The sequence below is a fragment of the Dermochelys coriacea genome, chromosome 14, assembly GCF_009764565.3.
Source record: "Dermochelys coriacea isolate rDerCor1 chromosome 14, rDerCor1.pri.v4, whole genome shotgun sequence".
Lineage (NCBI taxonomy): Eukaryota > Metazoa > Chordata > Testudines > Dermochelyidae > Dermochelys > Dermochelys coriacea.
This window is the reverse complement of record NC_050081.1, coordinates 1,626,161-1,638,928: the sequence shown is the minus strand read 5'-3', so window position 1 is coordinate 1,638,928 and position 12,768 is coordinate 1,626,161. Positions and strand designations below refer to the sequence as shown.

Genomic DNA, 12,768 nt, shown 5'->3' with positions numbered 1-12,768 from the left:
TTGACACGGTCTCCCACAGTATTCTTTCCAGCAAGTTAAAGAAGTATGGGCTGGATGAATTGACTATAAGGTGGATAGAAAGTTGGCTAGATTGTTGGGCTCATCGGGTAGTGATCAATGACTCCATGTCTAGCTGGCAGCCGGTATCAAGTGGAGTGCCCCCAGAGTCGGTCCTCGGGCCAGTTTTGTTCAATATCTTCATTAATAATCTGGAGCATGGTGTGGATTGCACCCTCAGCAAGTTTGCAGATGACACTAAACTGGGAGGAGAGGTAGATACACTGGAGGGTAGGGATAGAATACAGAGGGCCCTAGACAAATTAGAGGATTGGGCCAAAAGAAATCTGATGAGGTTCAACAAGGACAAGTGCAGAGTCCTGCACATAACACGGAAGAATCCCATGCACCCGCTACAGACTAGGGACTGAATGGCTCGGCAGCAGTTCTGCAGAAAAGGACCTAGGGGTTACAGTGGACGAGAAGCTGGATATGAGTCAACAGTGTGCCCTTGTTGCCCAGAAGGCCAATGGCATTTTGAGATGTATAAGTAGGGGCATTGCCAGCAGATCGAGGGACGTGATCGTTCCCCTCTATTCGACATTGGTGAGGCCTCATCTGGAGTAGTGTGTCCAGTTTTGGGCCCCACACTACAAGAAGGATGTGGAAAAATTGGAAAGAGTTCAACGGAGAGTAACAAAAATGATTAGGGGACTGGAACACATGACTTATGAGGAGAGGCTGAGGGAACTGGGATTGTTTAGTCTGCGGAAGAGAAGAATGAGGGGGGATTTGATAGCTGCTTTCAACTACCTGAAAGAGAGTTCCAAAGAGGATGGATCTAGACTATTCTCAGTGGTAGCAGATGACAGAACAAGGAGTAATGGTCTCAAGTTGCAGTGTGGGACGTTTAGGTTGGATATTAGGAAAAACTTTTTCACTAAGAGGGTGGTGAAACACTGGAATTTGTTACCTAGGGAGGTGGTGGAATCTCTTTCCTCGGAAGTTTTTAAGGTCAGGCTTGACAAAGCCCTGGCTGGGATGATTTAGTTGGGGATTGGTCCTGCTTTGAGCAGGGGGTTGGACTAGATGATCTCCTGAGGTCCCTTCCAACCCTGATATTCTATGATGGTGTTTTCATGAAGATCACCGATGGATTGTAGTTTCCTCAGGAAGTCAGTGGTGTCTCGAAGATAGTTGGGAGTGATGGTAGCGAAGGGCTTGAGGAGGGAGTCTACATAGCCAGACAATCCTGCTGTCAGGGTGCCAATGCCTGAGATGATGGGTTTCCAGGTTTATGGATCTTGGGTAGCAAATAGAATACCCCAGGTCGGGGTTCCAGGGGTGTGTCTGTGCGGATTTGTTCTTGTGCTTTTTCAGGGAGTTTCTTGAGCAAATGCTGTAGTTTCTTTTGGTAACCCTTAGTGGGATCAGAGGGTAATGGCTTGTAGAAAGTGGTGTTGGAGAGCTGCCTAGCAGCCCCTTGTTCATATTCCCACCTATTCATGATGACAACAGCACCTCCTTTGTCAGCCTTTTTGATTATGATGTCAGAGTTGTTTCTGAGGCTGTGGATGGCATTGTGTTCTGCACGGCTGAGGTTATGGGGCAAATGATGCTGCTTTTCCACAATTTCAGCCCGTGCACATTGGTGGAAGCACTCTATTTAGAAGCCCAGTCTGTTGTTTCGACCTTCAGGAGGAGTCCACCCAGAATCCTCCTTCTGTAGTCTTGTAGGAAGCTCTCTGTGGGTTAGTATGTTGTTCAGAGGTGTGTTGGAAATATTCCTTGAGTCGGAGGCGTCGAAAATAGGATTCTAGGTCACCACAGAACTGTATCATGTTCGTGGGGGTGGAGGGGCAAAAGGAGAGGCCCCAAGATAGGACAGATTCTTTTGCTGGGCTAAGAGTGTAGTTGGACAGATTAACAATATTGCTGGGTGGGTTAAGGGAACCACTGTTGTGGCCCCTTGTGGCATGTAGTAGTTTAGATAGTTTAGTGTCCTTTTTCTTTTGTAAAGAAGCAAAGTGTGTGTTGTAAATGGCTTGTCTAGTTTTTGTAAAGTCCAGCCACGAGGAAGTTTGTGTGGAAGGTTGGTTTTTTATGAGTGTATCCAGTTTTGAAAGCTCATTCTTAATTTGCTCCAACTCCTCAGACAGAGACAAACACCTACAAGATCTCTATCAAACATTCTTACAACTACAATACCCACCTGCTGAAGTGAAGAAACAGATTGACAGAGCCAGAAGAGTACCCAGAAGTCACCTACTACAGGACAGCCCAACAAAGAAAATAACAGAACGCCACTAGCCATCACCTTCAGCCCCCAACTAAAACCTCTCCAATGTATCATCAAGGATCTACAACCTATCCTGAAGGACGACCCATCACTCTCACAGATCTTGGGAGACAGGCCAGTCCTTGCTTACAGACAGCCCCCCAGCCTGAAGCAAATACTCACCAGCAACCACACAACAGAACCACTAACCCAGGAACCTATCCTTGCAACAAAGCCCGTTGCCAACTCTGTCCACATATCTATTCAGGGGACACCATCATAGGGCCTAATCACATCAGCCACACTGTCAGAGGCTCATTCACCTGCGCATCTACCAATGTGGTATATGCCATCATGTGCCAGCAATGCCCCTCTGCCATGTACATTGGTCAAACTGGACGGTCTCTATGTAAAAGAATAAATGGACACAAATGGACATAATAAATGGACATAAATCAGATGTCAAGAATTATAACATTCAAAAACCAGTCAGAGAACACTTCAATCTCTCTGGTCACTCGATTACAGACCTAAAAGTGGCAATACTTCAAGAAAAAAACTTCAAAAACGTACTCCAACGAGAGACTGCTGAATTGGAATTAATTTGCAAACTGGATACAATTAATTTAGGCTTGAATAGAGACTGGGAGTGGATGGGTCATTACACAAAGTAAAACTATTTCCCCATGTTATTCCCCACCCCACCTCCCACTGTTTCTCAGATGTTCTTGTTAACTGCTGGAAATGGCTCGCCTTGATTATCACTACAAAAGGTCTCCCTCCGCCTCCCCCCCCCCCCCGCTCTCCTGCTGGTAATAGCTCACCTTAAGTGATCACTCTGGTTACAGTGTGTATGGTAACACCCATTGTTTCATGTTCTCTGTGTATATAAAATCTCCCCTCTGTATTTTCCACTGCATGCATCTGATGAAGTGAGCTGTAGCTCACGAAAGCTTATGCTCAAATAAATTTGTTAGTCTCTAAGGTGCCACAAGTACTCCTTTTCTTTTTGCGAATACAAACTAATATGGCTGCTACTCTAAAACCTGTCATTAGTTAGTTTTAGCAATCGATGTTATTGATGCAGTGCTAGCCGGAGGAAGCCACAGGAGGGCTATTCTTCCAACTCATTACATTTAGAGCTGAACTGTCCCCTTTTATATAAATCCTGACACATCAAGGTAAGATATGCCACTTTCTGTGGTGCTCCAGCCCAGACTCCGAGAGGGGTTGGCTCTGCCCCATGCCAAGTTTTACGTGCATGACTAAATACTTGGGGTGCGGGGGACTGTGTCCAATATAAAGGCGACACGACTCTGCGTGGCATGGATGAGGGGAGGGCCTGGAGTAAACACTGATACGTGCTAGAGACAGATTGGAAAACCAGTTTGAATAGGCTGATGGTTTTCGCCCAACAATAGTGAAGCCACCTCCTTTCTGCTGCCTCCCTCTCTGTGGCTGGGAAGCCTCCTGGGGATATTATTGTCATTGGTGACTCAGGCAACTTCCCTCTCCCTCTGGAACAAATTCAGCAAAGCAAGTCTCCCCATATGAACCTGGTGAGAGCCACTCATGCACCAGAATCCAGGGCCTCGGAGCCTGAAAGGAGCCCTGGCAGATCAGGGATAGAAGCCCAGTGAGGTGGGTGAGGGTTGATGTGGCAGAAGAAGGCTGGGATTAGCTTTGCTGGCATTCTCAGCAGTGCCCTCTTTGCTATCAGGCACCCCAGCCCCAGGAGAGCCCAGCCCGCAACCGCCCACCTTTCGCAGGTGATATTCAGAACCATCTCTGTGATGCGCCTGTGACAGCAAAGCCAAACAGTGGGTCCTGACAGTCACTTGTATTTGCTTCTTCCATGGCCACTGCTTGACACTGTTGCTGCAAAGCTGTCCCCTTCGAGCTGCCCTTGGAGCTCAGTTGGAGTTCAGCTCCTGGAATATGATGGGCAGTGGTTAGCAGTGTGCCGGGGTCTGCAGTGCATTGCTGGGTGCAGATTATTATCTGTAGCATCTTAAATCTCAGGGGTTGCCCCTCACCACCTGCTCTGTCACTGGAGGAGCTTTGGGTTTTGGTCTCCAGGGCTGACCCAACAGGGCATGGACTGGTGTCTTCATTTGCTAGTCCCCAACTATGACATTTGCTCATGCCAATGAGCCATCATAGCCCACATGTCACTGCTTTAGGTTGGCACTGCCACCATGCTCTCCTTGCTGGTGGGTCTCCTGCTTGAGCCCTCCCAGCTCTTTGTCCGCTCCCTGTCTGTCATTCGGTATTGTCACTCATGCCCTGATACCATGGTTACAGTCCCCCGCCTCCTCAGGGCATTGTCTCGGCTGCCTGTTCTTTAACTCTGGTTTTGGCCAATCTCTTTGATTAACGCTTTGAGAAGAGCAGGAGAAGCTGGTGCTGAAATGAAATGCAAACTCCACACTTCCTTCCAGCACAGCTCCCTTGCCCTAGCCCCCTCACTCGATAGAAACCTAATCCCAGGGAGGAAGGATCGATGCTAATCCAGTTCCTCCCCTCACTGCACAGTTCCAGAGGCATATTGGAAATATTGTTATTCAGGGAGATCCTCCCTGGAGAAATGTCACTTGTCCATACACACACATACCCCCACCCCAATGCAACTAGCCTCCTGCAAATGCATTCTGTGCCACGGAGCCCAGGCCACATCTGACAGTGTCACACAGCGGCCACTGCATGACCAGGCATGAGAGGGAGCAAGAAATAGCTGCTGTCCATTGGCCTATATGGAATGTAAGTTGGGAAACTGTGCACCCAGGATGTGGTCCTGAGTCCTCCCCTCAAATAAGGAGTAACTCTGGGGAATGGTTTCAGAGTAGCAGCCTTGTTAGTCTGTATCCGCAAAAAGAACAGGAGGACTTGTAGTACCTTAGAGACTAACAAATTTATTTGAGCATAAGCTTTTGTGAGCTACAGCTCACTTCAGTCCCAGCCTATGCAAGTCAGGGTTATCCTAGGGAACTAAATTGGAGCGCTGGATGATGTTATATAGAGCTCATTTTCCTCAGTTTGGATATCAAGCATCTCTGTGTTTTCACCCCAGGTTGGGGAAGGGTTCAGGGAATGGAGAAGCCGTTCAAGTGCACATCCCCTCAGACCTGCTGTAGTGTGTCTCACCATAGATGAACACGCAGAGACTTCCCCATGCAGCTGAGAGGGTAACGGTTCTTCAGAGGCAAGGAGAGAGGTGTTGCATTTTCAGCTAAGCAAACCAAACATTGCGAGGCAGTGGCTCAGACTGGCTGAAGAGTGCTGTTCAATTCACTTTTGTAGTTTTTCATTTCAAGATGAAATTAAGCTACAGAAAGGGGGGAAAAAAACAAACCTTTTTTTAAAGTAATGCATCAGCAAATCCCTTGGGGGGAAAACATTTCTACATGGAAGTTTTCTTGTACTTCAGTTATCCTTCATGTTTCAGGTCCCCTGCACTTTCAAAATTCTCGCCCCTGGCCAATTCCCTATTTTTTTACTGTTGTTTCCAATCAGACTTACAGGAGACTTGTATTTATGATAAAAGCCCTCCCCTTTCCCTGCTCCCTCCATCTCGTTCTGTGTCAGTTATAGGCTGAAAGTCCCTGTTTAATACCAGCTCAAGGAACAAATGAGAAGAGGAAGAAAACACTATGGCCTTGCTCTCTCATGTACTGCTCCAGTGCAGGGTGAAAATCTCAGGGTGGGGCTGGGGAGTGAGCACAGGATAGTAGTTCTTTGCCTTCTTGCAAGTCACAGATGTGGAAAGCTCTGAGCGATTCCTTGGGGGGGGTGCGTGCGTCGGAAAGTGCTGACTTCTCTCTCCCTGCAAAGCCAGTCATCCTGAGCATCACGAATCCAACTGCCCAGGGCTTGGAGAAAAACTAGCACTAATACAATGTTAGAGACCTTTAAAAATAAGCTGAGAGAGATGTTCTGAACACAATAATGCCATGGCTTTAATAATCCAGTTCCTGGGACTTTCCTGGGAGAATCTGCTCTGTGACCTGCTAGGATTTCCCATCTCTAGTGACTTCATGCTCCCATTTCTAGCTCTGCATGGCATGAGCTCTCAGACCTTCAAGCTGTCACTGGGTCAGGGCTAAATATTGCTATCCTCTGTCTTTGTCCATGTTATCTTGTGGGGAGCTCCCATGTTTTGGGAGGAAAGAAGGAACTATGTCTGTAGCTGATTACTTTTTAGGTTTGTTTGCAATGGGTCTGTTTTAGTGGTGGCTGTTTGAATCTGTTCCGGGGCTGAAATCTTGGGGTAAGTCCCAGGGTAGGGAGAAGCATGTGTATGATGGATTGATGGGCAGAGTGAAGGGAAGACTGTCAAAGGGTGTGAAAAATGCAGTTTCTCACAGGATTCTGCACCCTGTCCCATAGGGATGTATGGCATGTACCTAGCACACTTTCTGCCTAGTGTGGCGGGGTACAGTACAGTACATGCTGTGGGAACAGGCCTGCTAGAAAGGAGGGGGCTCCCTGACTTACTGTAGAAATGCTTTTCAGGACTGACTACTCAGAGTCTGTGATCAGGCCCATTCTGCAGGGGCCACTTTCTACTTCTTGTAAAGGCTGCTGCAGAAGATGTGAGTGGAGATGTAGGTTATGCAGACACAGCCATCACGGAGGAGCCTCTGCTCAGTGTGCCTGTCATTGCATACTTACTAGTGAGGCCTGGTGCTACTGTGTGCTCTGAACCAAAGGGGAAACAGTGTGACGTGCGCTTGCTGTGGGTCACTGTACATGAGAGCAGAGTTTGTAGGGTTCCATCCTATTGGGGTGCATCCGAGGGGTCCATGTATGTCCAGCACATGGCACTCATGCTTTAGAAGTTCTTGTCTGTTTGCTGTCCTGCCTGCTCCAAGGCAGAGAGCAGGAATGGGCACATCCTTCGCCAGTGCTAATAAGGGTGGGCCCTAGAGCCCCATGGCAACACTGGAGCCCTTTGGGCTTTATGTTGTCACAGATGGTTGGAAAGAGAGAGCAAGCGGAAATGTGCTTCCACAGGCCAAGAAAAAGAATCGCTCCCTCACCCCACAACGGCTTCCTCATCTCTCTCACCCCTCCCAGACTACTGGGGGTTTCAGAGGCGCTGGAAGGTCGCTTTGAATGAGGGGCAGAGGCACACAGTGACCCCTGAATGTACCAAGCATCGTATTAAGCATGGGGAGTGGGTGAGTCAGAGGATGGGAGGAAGTCAGGATATCGGGAGAAAGGGGAGTTGTGGTATCTTGGATAGGAGGGGGAGCAGGTGGGTGCTCTGGGGAGCGAGGGGAGCCACTCAGCTACTGAGACTCGGCCTGATTGCCCCGATTCCTCCCTGATCGTTGGCCTGATCCTGGGTGCCACAGCAACTGCTCCAGCACTTCCTGCCCTGTTTCGCCACCGTCCCCAGCCACTGCAGAGCCTTGCCCAGCCTGAGTATGCAGATCAACTTGCTGAAGAATGACGCTCAGGGATGGAAATGTTGATCAGCTTCCAAGTATTCCACTGCTCCTTCCCCACCTGGTTTGCTGCCCCTGATGGGTTTACACCACTAGTCAGTGGAGGTCACAGAATGCCACCTGGTTCAGTGACCTTTCATTCCTTTTCAGTCAAAGGTGGGTGAGACCACCCGTTCTCCTTTCTTGGGGTCTGTTCTGCACCCTGTAGTGCAGACCCCTGAATGCTGCATGGAGAGAGCGTGATAGAGAGTCACACATCTATGTGTGACTCCCCAGGCTGTGGGTGCAGAGCATGTAGGGAGAGGTTCTTGTGCTGAGTTTACATGAGATTCTAGGTGTGCAAGCTGTGCCCATCGACGGTCGCTGAGCAAAGTTTGCTCCCCCTACCCATGCGGGCTTGACAAAGTGAGTGTTTGGGTGCTACTCCAGAGAGCCTGTTTCTGGCTTGTTCTCACCACTGTGTTGCTCTGGGCTCCTCCCACATCCCCAACCCCTTTTGCACAGAAGGTTTTGTCTCATCCTAACTCGCTTACTGTCATGTTCCTTCCTTCCCCTACTTGGTAAGCGACCGAGTCAGTGGGTTGGTGTTGGCAGACCCCGGGAAATGGAATCATCCCATTTGGTCATGTCCCATCAGGCTCTTACTAAAGAGGTTGAGCTGCAGGTTAATTTATGGTGTACAGGGGAGATGAGGCTGGGAATAATGTCTGCCCTTTCAATAAGTCATGAAGCAGGATCCCAACAGCACAATTAGAACCCTCGGTTAATGATTATTTATGGTGCTGGGAATGGTTATTTAACCTGACTATATTAAATATTAAACCAAATTGTAATATTTATAACTGTATTTACAACAAAATGGAACAGCAGGTTGTATTGTATCTGGGAATGGTAGCCCAAGCCCAGGTGAGACAGGCTGGCATGCAGGCAAGGGAGAGGGAGAGAGCATGTGGGAAGGGCTGGTGAGATGGAAAGAGAAGTGGGGAGCACATCTTAGATGAGTAGAAGAAAGGGACATTTGTTGTGTTTTCCACCCACGCACCTGTGTCATCCTTTTATGATCTGTTTTGTCCAAAGAATTGTCTGCCATGATCACGAATGGGAGAGGTTCTCCCTGCCCACTAGCGAGAGGAATAAAGAATCTGCAGGAGAGAGAATAGGGAGCAGACCCCCGGGACACAGTGGAGCTCTTTGCTAGGAGTTGATCAGACCCCACTAGTTTCTAGCCCGAGCCAGCTGTCTCTCTGTCTGCTACCAAGGCTGCAAACTGATGGCAGATGCTTTTGAGAGTGGGCTTAGTGATAGAGCAGGCAAGAATGTCTAAGCACTCCCCTGTTACTCCCAGCACTCTGGGCTTTTCCTAGCAAAATTGCACACTATGGATAGCACTGTGGGCGTCATGGGAGCAGAGCTCGTGTAGCTCCATTGCCCAGAGTGCTGACCCCACAGACCCAGGAGTGGTTGTGGGGGTCCCTTGACTCGTAGCAAGCACAGCCGAATGCATTTCTCATTTCCAGTCTGCACTCTCAGTGGATTAGCAATTTACCCCCTGCTGCCCTTTGTGATGGATGCCCAGGATCTGAGTTTTTAAACAGCCTCTTCAGTGTGCCAGAGCCCCAAGAGGTCTCACTCTTCCTTGAGGGCTGGCCATGCAACCACAACCCCTCTGAGACTGAGTCTCTGGGCTCCTGCTCTCCTATTTCACGCTTTGAGCTCTGCCCAGTGGATCCAGCTGAGCTAGACTTCTGATCAGAAACTTCTTGCCCTCTTCAGAAATCCATGCACATCACCAAGAATTTGCAATGGCATTAGCCAGCCTCTTTCCAAACAGAGTGGGAACTGGAATAGAGCATTGGGAAGTCCTTAGGTTAGCACAGAAAAGCAAAGGTTAAGTCATGGTCCATGCTGACCAAGCTGTGGGTCCCTGAGCCATGCTGTTGATGGAACCATGTTGGTTTCCCCTCTCTGTCCCTTTTTCTTTCAGTCCCAGATGAGCCCTCTTGTCTCTCCAAAGGCCAGCTCTTATCCTACCTCCTGTCACCTTTGTCTGTTGTCCTCCTGCAGACCCATGCTGAGTTCACATGTTTCATCTGTTGGACTTTCCCTGGATAGGTGTCAGTTCCATCCTTGGATCTTCCATTGATATGGCCTGACCTTTAATGACTCAGTGTTGTTGTAGCCAAGTCGGTCCCGGGATATGAGAGGGACAAGGTTGGGGAGGTCGTATCTTTTATGGGACAAACTCCTGTTGGTGAGAGAGAGAAGCATTCGAGCCACACACAGCTCTTCTCCACGTCTGGGAAAGGTCCTCAGTGTGTCACTGCTAAATACAAGACTTGTACAGATTGTTTAGCATAAGTAGCTAACACATATTTCAAGGGACCATTCAAGTAAATGGCTCCTTGAAATATGTGTTAACTTCTTATGATTATTCCCGTCCCCCCCCCCTTGTCTCTGTAATGACACAGTTGTAACACACACACCTCATAGAATCATAGAATATCAGAGTTGGAAGGGACCTCAGGAGATCATCTAGTCCAACCACCTGCTCAAAGCAGGGCCAAGCCCCAATTTTTGCCCCAGATCCCTAAATGGCCCCCTCAAGGATTGAACTCACAACCCTGGGTTTAGCAGGCCAATGCTCAAACCACTGAGCTATCCCTTCCCCCATGTCTCCAGCTCTGCTCAAAGAGCAGCTTTTAACCCTTCTGCACCCACTTGGGAACATCCTTAGTCAAGTATGTCACTGCTATGCATCTCATTCATAAAAACACCACAGAAAATGCCCCTGTCCATTCCTGTCTTCCCAGGGCTGCCAGTGCCTTTGCTTGCCTGTGTTTGTGCTTGTGTCCCAGCGAGGGGGGAGGACTTTGCAGAGCAGGGAGGAGGAAGTCTCACTTCTTGGATGCTTTACAAGAGAATAGATAAAACCCTGGATTCCTGCAAAAGGGCTGACTGACTGCAATCTACACTCTGGCTCCCATCACAGTGGCTCAGGGGAGATGGGCAGCGGAATCAGCTGTGCTAGCAAGAGTCCCAATTGAGTAAAATACCCAATTGAATTGATTTCACTTACAGTTGGAAAGTCTATTGGCAAAGCAAACTGTGTTATCAGCCTGAAATGAGCTGAAAGACGGGCTCCTCCAGCGAACACATCGGGGGCTGCACTCCTGCATGCTAGGCTGTGTTAACCAGTCATGCTTCCCCCAGCACACACTCACAAGAACATAAGAATGGCCGCACTGGGTCAGACCAAAGGTCCATCTAACCCAGTATCCTGTCTGCTGACAGTGGCCAGTGCCAGGTGCCCCAGAGGGAATGAACAGAACAGGGAATCAAGTGATCCATCCCCAGTCGCCCTTTCCCAGCTTCTGGCAAACAGAGGCTAGGGACACCAGCCCTGTGCTGGGCCTTGTGTCATCAGAATAAAAAAGCAAAATGTGCTGTTTGTGCATCCTGCTCTTATACAGACGTTGCTCCAGGGGCTGTGGATCCCAGCCACCCTTCCATGGTCTCCAGCCCCCTGTAGGGCGGGAGAAGCAGGAATTCAGGGCTAAGGGCTGTTCTCCTCTCCCCCAATTTGTCTTCCTTCTCTGGCCTTGCCCTCCAGAGCCCCACGTCTCCCTCTTCCCTCCCTCTTGGACCTGTAGCCCACACTGGCACTTCAAGCATTGTGCAGCTGGGGTGCTCAAGAGAGACTCCCAGAGCCCTGAGGCTTAATGTGGCCTCTGTACACTGCCAGAAAGGTTAAACAAGGCCTAGGAATAAAACTGCTCTGCTTTGCGCAGCAGGGTCCTGCTCTGTGCTCCATTCCTGCAGGGAAGACTGGTCCCAGGCACGGGGAGCACAGCCCTTACCTGCATTTCAAAATTGCCTAGCACAGCCCTGACTGGGCCAGTACTGAGGCCCCCAGCACCATTCCAAACCCACGCCACTCCCCTGCAGCCTGTGTTCATCTGCCTGGCCTCAGCCAGCCCCGATGTGAGTCTCACACTGCGCTGTGCCCCACTCGGCCTGAAGTTACTCGGGCCCACGTGGCAAAGGCTGGCTTCCAGGACCTGCATGGCGATGGGAATGTAATCACAATAGAAAGAGGTTTCAGAGTAGCAGCTGTGTTAGTCTGTATTCGCAAAAAGAAAAGTAGGACTTGTGGCACCTTAGAGACTAACACATTTATTAGATGCATCCAATGAAGTGAGCTGTAGCTCATGAAAGCTTATGCTCAAATAGATTTGTTAGTCTCTAAGGTGCCACAAGTCCTCCTTTTCTTTTTAATAGAAAGAGAGTGACCACCGTGAGTGGAATTCTGCCCCTTGGAGCTGTGTTTGCAGATGGGCAGAGGAGAATGTGCTGAGGCCAATGATGTGGGAGAGCTCCTGAGGAATTAGGGGCAGCTCAATGAGTGCCTGACAAAGCGCAAGACCAGCTATGTAATTAGAGGATGAATAATTAAAACTACATTGGAAACATCCACCTTGAGCTAGCACTGTGCCATGTACGCAGGGAGCCAGGCAAGAGACCTGGGGCAGGGACTTCTCAGGGTGGGAGGGTTGCTCTCCTGACTATTCAGTGTTTTCCTGTTCTCTGCACACGTCCAGGGTTCGGAAGTGGCATGGTGGCGTGAGAACATAAAGATGTCTGTGAAATAACCCACAGTGGAAGATAACATGTATGAGCCAGGGCAAATTCTGCAGTAGCTGCAAAGCGGGCTTTGAGAGGTACCCACAGGCTCCCTGACATGTCCAGTACCAAGGGTGACAGTGGGCATGTCTGCACAGCAAATGGGAGGTGCGCTTCCTAGCATAGAGAGACAGACTCATGCTAGCTCTGCTTGAGCCAGCCTGCTAAAAATAGCAGTCTGGACATTGAGGGATGCCACCTGCATGGACCCAGGAGCTCAGGCAGCCTTGGACATGGGCCGCTGCCACAGCATCCACATTGCTAGTTTTAGTGCACTAGCTTGAGCAGAGGTGCTGGGAATCCCACCTCCCAGCTGCAGTGCAGTCCCCTTAGGGCAAGAGTGCTGGTCTAGACAGACCATCA

At 49.4% G+C, this 12,768-nt stretch overlaps 1 protein-coding gene across 10 annotated transcripts in view; it reads left to right on the top strand.

Annotated features, from left to right (window-relative positions):
- Positions 1-12,768, top strand: part of RBFOX3 (RNA binding fox-1 homolog 3) — a 357,239-nt gene that overhangs the window by 238,279 nt on the left and 106,192 nt on the right. The window lies entirely within an intron of this gene.